The 9,754-nt window shown below is 38.4% G+C and overlaps 1 protein-coding gene across 1 annotated transcript in view; it reads right to left on the bottom strand.

Annotated features, from left to right (window-relative positions):
* Positions 1-528: 528 nt before the first annotated feature.
* Positions 529-9,754, bottom strand: part of CA8 (carbonic anhydrase 8) — a 49,193-nt gene continuing 39,967 nt past the window's right edge. Inside the window, exon 9 of the mRNA XM_021555659.3 lies at positions 529-2,763. The gene's annotated coding sequence lies outside the window, so the exon portion shown is untranslated. The remainder of the gene's footprint in view (positions 2,764-9,754) is intronic.

Here is a 9,754-nt window from a genome sequence, read left to right as displayed (position 1 = left end):
ACCCTCAGAAGCCCCTTATCAGTTTTCATGATTTCTTAAAAATATTACTGTAAAGGTAGGCATGTGGAACTCCAACTGGAGAGCAGCAGAGCCTTTCCACACTAATAAAATCTCTGATGGGTGCAGTATAACTGAAATAATACACTGAGAGCCCTTGCTGAAAATTCCTCCCTGTGGATTCCTACCAAAACCAGAAAGACTAATTTAATTTTTCCCAACACACAACAAATGTGGGTTGACCAATCTGTAATAGGTGTGTTTTGTGAATGAATTTGTTGTTATAATTAGATCCAGTTCTTAAGACACAAAACTGCTATAAGTATTTTTATCTGTGGATTTTATTTTTCTTTCAAACCCAAGCCTAGGAAAAAAAAGTCTGACAAGTGTTGAAACAAATTTACTAGCTTCAATTCCTCGGTAGTAGTATTTATGTGACTAGAATTTTGCTGCACAAGGCAATGCTTGAAAGAACAGCAAACACAGGAAGGGAGCACAGGAAAGGGAAATAATGGGGGAGACATTACATCATTTGCTTTGCAACGTATCTGTATTTCACAGCCACAAGAATATCAGCCAGCTCCAAGATAAGGAACATGTTTATTTAGAGAATAAATCTGGTTCAGATTTCATCATAATGTCAATATTTGCCATATTACTACTACAGTTCCTGTCAGTTAGCACTCAGTAGTTAATAGTATGTTGTATGCAAAGGGAGAAGATCTGAATGAGTTGTGCATATAACCTGAGAACTGTCAGGTTAGCAACATGGCTCACTCCCCTTTTGGAGGGTTCCTTCATTGCTGGGTGCAAGGAGACAAGAACAGACCTTCACCTGGCAGGAAACAGTTGACTTCCACCCCACAGATTTTTATTTTCCCAAGATTTTAATACCAAACCTGACAACTAAGACAAATTATAAGGCTCCTGTCAAAAACTACAGTCCAGCCAGGCCATTGCAGCAAAGACTTCTCCTGCCCTGCGTTATGATGTAGATCAGTGGGAAGCCAGTGTCGAGTAATCAGCTGTTGGGGCTCTGGCTGCAGCTGCTTGGGGAGTAACTGCTGAAGGAAGAGGGGCAGCAGTCAGTGAAGCTGCTACACACATGTGTTGCAGACACTGCAGGTGGAAAGTGTGGTTTTGGCCAGCACAGAAATCTTGAACCCATTGTATAGATAATGAGGTTATACTTCATTAAATGTGGGCAGGAGATGCACATAACCCTAGGAAATATAAGTTTCTCTAAGCCCAAGGAACAACATGCTGATTGTTACTCTGCTAAGCCCAAATGAACAAATGACCTCATGGTGGGCTGCTTGTTTCACATTTTCTGTGCATTTATTGCAATGCATGCTACCAAGGCTTGTCTCCAAAGGAAGCACCTGTTTCTGCAGAACACCCAGTTACAAACACATCAAGTGGTCAGCAATATCTGGTCCCACTCATCCAGCTCACATGCACTGTGTTGGTTTGCCCTGCTGCTTCTGCTGCCCCTAATATACACATAAATTACTCAGAGAGCTCGTAACTTGTTATTCAACATAGCTCTCCCCATAACCCTTGACAAGGTAGATCAAGGATGCCTTCTGACTCTGCGTTTACCATTGCCTGGGAATGAGTTTGTGACTGATGATTGATCTGCTCCAAGGGAGTGGCATCCCCTTTGTGAGCCCTCAGTTTGCATCTTCATTGTGCCCTAGACTGGAAGCTGCCATCTGTGCCTCTGAGGTTCTTCCAATGACATAGATCTCTGCAATGTCCCTCATGCTAGGACAGGGAACCTCACTAATAGCTACAGTGATCAAAGTTATTGCCTCCCACATTAGTGACTCTATCCTTCAGATCTTGGTGTTTCTCAGGAATTAGAAGCTATGAGGTTGACTAACTGGTTCAGATTACCCTTGCCTCATCTTCTCTAATGTCAGATAAGTCATGTGGTCATGTGTGGCCCAGCGTGGCAATCCCCATGCTGTGCAGCAAGCTCAGGACAGCAGAGTAAATCCCCAGACCACCATCCTCAGCAATGTACAAAACAAATAGAACTGTCATAATTCACAGGAGAACAAAGACTGAAAATTTTCCACCTCAATTGAACACTATATTGCAAAGTTCCATGGCTCACCAAGTAGAAAATAATCCAGACAATTCTCTTTAATGTTACATTGTTAATTTTACTCATTTCCAAACTGTCCTTCTTTTCAGTAAGGTTCCTAGTAATGAAAATGTCATTCAGCTTTATTCAGATAAAACATGTCAAGTGCATATATGTAGCAGAGAAGTGCTTCTTTCTTTTCTGCTCTTTGTGAACAAACAATGTTTTTATCACCTTTGTAGAATGCATCTCCCCTCTACAGAAAATATGGTTACTGACAGAAGAGATGATACAGAATAAAAGCAAATCTAACATTCAAAACAATAATGGGTATTTCTACATATTAGCATTCATACCAAGCTTAAAATCAGTACTATTTGGATCGCAGATGACTATTGAATGCTATGGCAAAATAGCTATAAAAGCAACAATAACGACAATTTAAAAATAGTTAACAGTGTGAATTGAAGATTTAATATTTTTCTTCTTTGAATGTACAGCCCATTCCCAGAATTTCACTGGACCATGTGGACAGACCAACTGTCACAGCTGTCTGTCAAGGCTGAATTAGATGAAGACAAACAATACAGGCTTTGTGGTTCAACTGGAGCAGCAGTCTCAAAAGTTTCCATTTCTCATCTGCGGGCACTGTGGGAGCATTGTCTTCCCCCTCTCTGAAAAGAGAATGGAACAATTATGTTACTGAAATTCCTCTGCAGTGTGTCTGAAAGACTGTTTATGTCCAGCCAGAAAGACAGGGGAAACTAAAAGCTGGGATTTCATGACAGCAGGTGGGAGCAGTTTCAGGGTATATACTTCAGTGTCATAATGGTACTGATTCTTCTCTTTTAGGGTAAAGCCAGTGTTGCAAGATTTACAAGCAATAGAGGAAATGGCACTAAAAATGCAAAGTTAAATGCAGTGGTAAAATTATTAATTTGAAACAAAGTTTTGAAACTGGCATTCTGAATCAGTCTGGTAATTGATTCTAACCTAGTGTTCATGGTAGTAAACTAGGAAGAAAAACATACTGGTCACAGAGAACCTTTTTACCATTTACTATTTCAGATAAATGGTACTTCTTACAAAGTGAAGTGCTGAGTATCAGCTCTCATAGGAGTCAGATGGGCTCAAAGGATAGAAAGCAATCACTCAATTTCTCCTAATAGCAGTAATATTCGTTAGCAGCATTGATCAGTACTTGATTTCATGCAAACACATATTCATGTGCTTTGGCATAACCTTAAGAATCCAGATGCTCAGGTTGGCCTGGTGCTCTCAGTTCAGAAGCAGTGGGTATGAGAGCTTCATTCTGTTGTAATAATAAGTTCCTTTTTCTTCCCCTGAAGTTATTATAGTGCTAACAATAGCTCAGTGTGTACACACAAACAATTTGATAGTGCTTGTGTGCAAATGGTCACCTGGGGCTACAACTGCTTCCAGGAAGAGTCAACACATTCCAGAGAGTTCCCACTCTAACAGGGGAAGGGAGTGTAATGGTTGTCAGTAACCAGCAATGCTACTAAGAAGTCAGTGCCTACCCACAAGATAATCTGTCCTGTGATTTCCACATACTCCCTGGTTATCACTCACTACCCCCCAAAGCCACGTTGGTCTGGCAGCAGCACAATTTGGTGGTCCCCTTGAAGAGCTTTCTACCTTTCTCCTAAGGCAGGCTGTAAGCAGTGCAAGGGTTTTACACTCCACATAACAGCACAGAAGATTCCCAGCTCTTTCTGGGGCTTGGTATAGAGGCGTAACATAAAAAACCAAAACAACAACCAAGTAATAAAACAAGTTATTCTCCATCTCTGAAAAAACTCTTGGCGTGTTTTTCAGGATGTTTTACAAGGGTGCAGGGACCAACCAACCCCCTCCCTGAACTGAACATAAAGTTTCCATTTTTGTGGCCAAAGGTACTGGATCAGTGAATAAAACTGAAAAATCCAAGTGAGAAAATTAAAAAGAAGCCAAAACCTTTGTGGTTTTAAGGTTCCATTTAGGTAAACTAATGCTGAGACACAGTGACACTTCCTCAAACTCAATTAGTGCTTAAACTAATTAAGAAAATTGTTTTACACACTGCAGTGAGTAGCATCTCTCTTCTTTCTTGGATAATCCCTAGTGTGATGTAAGGGTGATTGAGTATCTAATTACTCTTTAATTGAATGCACATTTTGTACATTTTTAGCTAGTTCAAGCTTAATGCTTTTAGTCCAAAAGTCAGTGAAATTAAGTTGAACTGGGATTTGGTACCTATTGTATTAATGAATTACTTTCTGAAAGGAGACTAATTATGAGCCAGTCTGAAGATTTGAGCTGTGTTTGTTACAGAAATACTTAATGCATTGTCTGACAAAAGTGGTGGTGTTGGTAGTGGTGTTATCCATGTTTACCCTTGTTTATTCTTGTTTAACAATAACTTTCCTACTTTCTGTTGAAGTCCTCTACAGATCACATAATTATTCCAAAGAAAACCTTCCAGGATCAGTGCCATAAAGTGTAAATACCTGCAAAATCTGAGAGTTCTTCACAATACCCATGGTTTGGAAAAAAAAATTATTAATAATGTTAATCAATGGTCAAAAGTCAACCTCAGAATGTAAAAAAATATTATTTTTCGAAGAAGATTTATATCTAATTCTGTCATATACAAAATTTTATGCACCTGTATTCTTCATAGAGAAAATTTTCTTGTACAAAACTGGGACAAATTGAACACTATAAATTTTATCTCAGAAACAAGGAGCAGAAGTAGGAGCAAAGATAAGGAGCAAAGTTGGTATATTTTTAAGAATCAAAGGTCCCAATGTTCCAATAGGAATAGAGAGAACAAATTTAAAAGGGAAGATATGAGAAAACTTCAGTGAAAAGGATTATTTCTCAAAGTCTTCCCTAAAGTGTTGAGAAAGTGCAAATAAAGAGACAATGGAGAAATTAAATGGGATGGCCACAATAACATGTGTTTCCATCTGACAGGGAGGAAGTAAGATGTCCCACTGGAATAGCTTTGGGTCAAGATCAAAACCTTTATTCTGCTGCTTGAAAGTAGCCAATCTCCTTTCTGGAGAGCTTTTCCACTTCTTTTGTTTTTCCATATTCCTTATCCTTTTCTCACACAATGTCCTATCTTTTTCTTTATAAAAGGATCTTTCCTTCTCCTCTTTAACACTATGATAAATCAAAAAGTCTAAGAGTTTAAAAATGGCAAAATACATGGGTAGCAAAACCAGTATAATACTGACAAAATATTGCCTTTATCCTATACCTTCCTAAAAACAGCACCTGAAAGTACAGCCAGTTGTGGATTCAGAGTGTTTCAGAAAAAATAACTGAGTACCTTTTTGAACTTTATCTTTCCTGAAACACTTTGCATTTCTTCCATTAAAAGATTACAATTTATTGTACCAATATCATGTTCTGTAGGCATTTAGCTACATCTAGCTAACTAAAATACACCTTTGTTTGTGTTGAGCTATAAGGATGCAAAAATATTTTTAGAGAAAGTTTTGTTGGGTAGCACTGCTCTGTCATAAAGTCTGTTTACATTACTAAAAACAGTTAGTGCTGACATTCTGTTTCTTGAGTAGCAAGTACCAGTTACAAAAACATTTTCAGTAATCCAAATGACCTGGAAGCTTTCACTTGCTATTTATTTACAAAACGTGCCTGTTTGCTTAGCGTTTGTATATTTTTCATTGCATTGTCTTTATCCATATGAAATAATCAGAATTGAAAAGTTCTAATAAGAGTAAGGATGAACTGGATCTTCAGTTTCAAAGGAATAATAATGTTCTGCTTAAATCTGTGTGATTTCATCCAGGTAAAACAGAGTGCACTTCCAGTACTTAACCTGTATAACATTGGTGAAGGAGGAAAGCATATTGCAGGCTTTCTTCTCTGTATTGTACAGACATATGTACCTGTGTGTCCTTCTACTATCTTTGATAATTGAGAGTTTATTACATTATATTTTATATGCACCACTCTCTTTTTTAAAAAATGGTTGTAGCTTTATCAGTGATGATTTAATCCTCCCACTATTTTGACTCACCACTAATTTGCAGCATTTTCCCCATAAGTGAAAATACCATGGCAGAGTTTCAGTGTATGTTCAGACTCTAATTTGTGTGTTGTGATTGCTAATAAACACATTGTGAGGGTGTTTTGTATGACAGGCACTCTGGGCTCCTACATTACCAGCTCCCAAGCAGCAGTCTACAAACCATACATGGTTATGGTAAGCTGCTGGGAATCATTCTCTCAAAACTCTTTTTATGAAAAACTGATGACAACAGTGAATTATGAATCAGAAAGAGTGTATGATGCTGGTAGAAACTCACAGGTCACAACATTTAAGAGCACTTGTCAGCATGAAGTATCTTATTTGAAGCATAAGCAGGGATCTGATTCCTAGACTACCTTGTGACATTTTTAGCTTAGAAAGGGAAGCACAATAATCTTTCCTCCTTGCTTCTTTTCATGCTAAGGGATTTTGAACATTTTCCATTCCTCCACAATTCATATCTTTCTAACAAGACCTCAGTAAAGAATTGAACAAGGACAATTCCAATATGATACTAACTCTGAAAACTCAAAAAGTGTTTTCTTTCTCATTTAGGGCTTGATCACCTGCTATAGTGGTGCTCTGGCCTGGCCACATAAATATCTATCACAGCAAGGACCAGTCCATGACTCTTGGTTGCCTCTGGCTACCAAGGCCCTACATTCAGGCTCCCATGTCCAAAGTATGTCACATAAGCAACAAAAGTGTTTTTCTAGTCACTTATTTGAATCATCAACAGTGGGAAAAAAATTTATGCTGATTTTACAGGGTTCACTTGCAATCTCAATGCACAGCCTACCCCCTGCTATTACAATGAAGTAGTGGGAAACAACCTCAAAAGGCACCCTTCCTCAGCTATTCCTGGAGCTTTTGGTTGCCTGGAGGCTCCAGAAGTTTTGTTTCCAGTAGGCCTCTGATTATGGTGTGTGGCTCACAAGCCAAATGTGTTTGGCCCTCTGTCCTACAGTCATGCACTCAATTGCAAGCAATTCTAAAGAACTCAGAAGTGGCAGCAGAGGGCTGGGCACTGGACATTAGACATTAAATACAGAAGAACAAGAGTCAGTTTTGGTGATAACATGAATTTCAGTTTCTTTAAAAGACTGAAACATAACAATTAAACTAATCACCTTTTAAGCACAAACTCTAAATTCATGGAGACATACAATGACCAATAAAAAAATCACTCACTTAGAAGAAGTATAAATACTTATATTTCAACAAATCTAGGAAATTGCTGTTTGCCTTTCTAAAGAACTAGTGTTGATAATCTTTGTGTCAGGTTGATTCAGGTTTTTCAAACAGGAAAATGATAAGAACAGTTGTAGTAGCCTAATGATGCATGGCTGCTGACAGCTCATTCCAGCTCTGGACTACACAACAGGAAAGGATAAAATTCTCAAGTGTTAAAACTTCTGCAGAGCAACTTGTTTGTGAACTTCATAAATTGCAAATGCTGCTAGTAAATTGAGAGTAAAGACATGTGGATTGCTAATGTAAATGTCCATTAAAATATAAATTTCATTGAAATTTGTCTAAACACAGAAATACAGTCCATAGCATTACATCACCCTTCCCATTTCTCAAAGGCAAGGTGCAGCTCCATGGCTCACTCTGGATTTGAATGTTCTTTCATATTCTACAATCTATTATCATATAATTCACAAATTCATAAAGAGGAGACTGCACCACTACCTCTTCAGTACTAGGTCATTCCCACTGGCAACACCAGATCCCCTATTTAATATCCTGGGGAAAGGGCAACATAGTTTTGTAGCTGCAAGAGCTGCTCAGCAGCTTCAAAAGCAAGGAATTTACACTATCTATTCAGAAAATGCACCACATCACCCTCTCTCATTGCTGAGAAACTGATGTTGTACCAGCTTCTCCTTCTGCTCAGACCTCTCAGTATTATGCAGAGTGTCTGTAGCATCAGAAATGCAGTCTCTGCTCCTCCCATGCCAAATTACACCTTCCTGTTCCTCAGGCCTAGCAAAACCTTGCTGTTTTAATGATGTCATTTAATTGTTTTCTCTAATCTTGAATTTACAACTAGGAAAACAGTAATTATATTAAGCGTGTTTTTAATCTGAATTAATTTCTGCTATCAGAATTTACAGGATATTGGATAAACTTGCAGCTGCCTACAGTCTGACTCTACCACAAATGTATGTGTATGTATGAGTATGTATATGGGCTTGTGTATATATACACAAATCCACATACATACTCATACATACACATAGCTGGCGTGCCATACTGAGTTCACTATCATTACAAATTCCAGTTGATATTCAAGTGTTTGAAATCAGAAGTCTTGCTCTTCACAGATAAAGCTGTTCTACTGATGTAAAAGAGGGGAAAGGCATGTCTATCAAATCAGCTACACAAATTAAAGAGAGGGTGATAAATCCACTGGAAACCAAAAATAATGCTGTCTTCAATGAAGTACTGGAAAAGTACTTATCCATTAGAAGAGGTGGAAAGCCCCAAAATTCCAGAAAGCCTTCTGGAATAGTCACAATTCACCTATTGAGAAATACTGTGTCATGCCTACAACTGTCATATAAATACCCTTTAATGAAATGGAAGATTTAAGATTTTTGTTGTTTGATTTCTAAGAGTGGTAGCATTTGTTTTCCTCACTGTTAGGCTTTGCTGCATAACAATAGTAACTATAACTCTTATTCCAAGATCATCTGAAATTGTCAAGAAATAGCTCAATGCCCATAGCAAGGGTTCTGAGTCAAGCACAAAGTAAAAAAGAAACTAGCATTAACACTGAGGAAGTCACAATGTTGTCCCTTCTCTTTTCCTTCAGAAAAGTACTTGGGAATGCTGGAAAACATCAAATTCAATCTAAGTCAGTAATAAACCCAAGGCAACAATGAAGTTCTGCAGCTTTCTAGGCTGCACCAGGAAAAGCATTGCCAGCAGCTGGAGGGAAATGCTTCTGCTCAGCACAGATAGAACATCTGGAGCACTGGGTCCAGACCTGGGTTCCTGGGTTCCCTAGACATACTGGAGAGCAGCAACAGGCTGCAAGCAAGGTAAAGGATTGGAGCACCTGTCATTAAAGGATGGCTGAGAGAGCTCAAACTGCACAGTGTCCAGAAAAGATGTTTCAACAGGGATTTTATCAATGTTTATTAAATACTTTATGAGAACAAACAGAGAAGAGCAGACCAGACTGCATCTTCAGCTGCATCCAGCGAAAGGAAAAGAGTCTATGGGTACAAACTGAAATACAGGAAATTTCATTTAAAATTAAGGAAAACCTTTTTCCCTGCAGGAGTCCACAGGTACAATTTGCTTAGAGAGGTTAAGGAGTCTTTATCCTTATGATATTCAAAACCCAGCTGGACATGGCTCTGAGTATCCCACTGTAGTTAACACTGCTTTGAGCAGAGGATCAAACTAATAGACCTCCAGTGGCACCTTTCAATTACAATTACTCTGTTATTCTATTGTTCTTCACTCTCTAAATCTGAATGCAATTTTTTAACCTTCCATGTCTGAAGGCAAATCTGTACCGAGCTTTTCCACCAAACTCCTTAAGACCTGACTGGTTCTTTCACTATTGGTTATGATTTAAAAGA

This window comes from Lonchura striata, chromosome 1, assembly GCF_046129695.1.
Source record: "Lonchura striata isolate bLonStr1 chromosome 1, bLonStr1.mat, whole genome shotgun sequence".
Taxonomy (NCBI): domain Eukaryota; kingdom Metazoa; phylum Chordata; class Aves; order Passeriformes; family Estrildidae; genus Lonchura; species Lonchura striata.
This window is presented reverse-complemented; position numbering and strand designations above follow the sequence as displayed.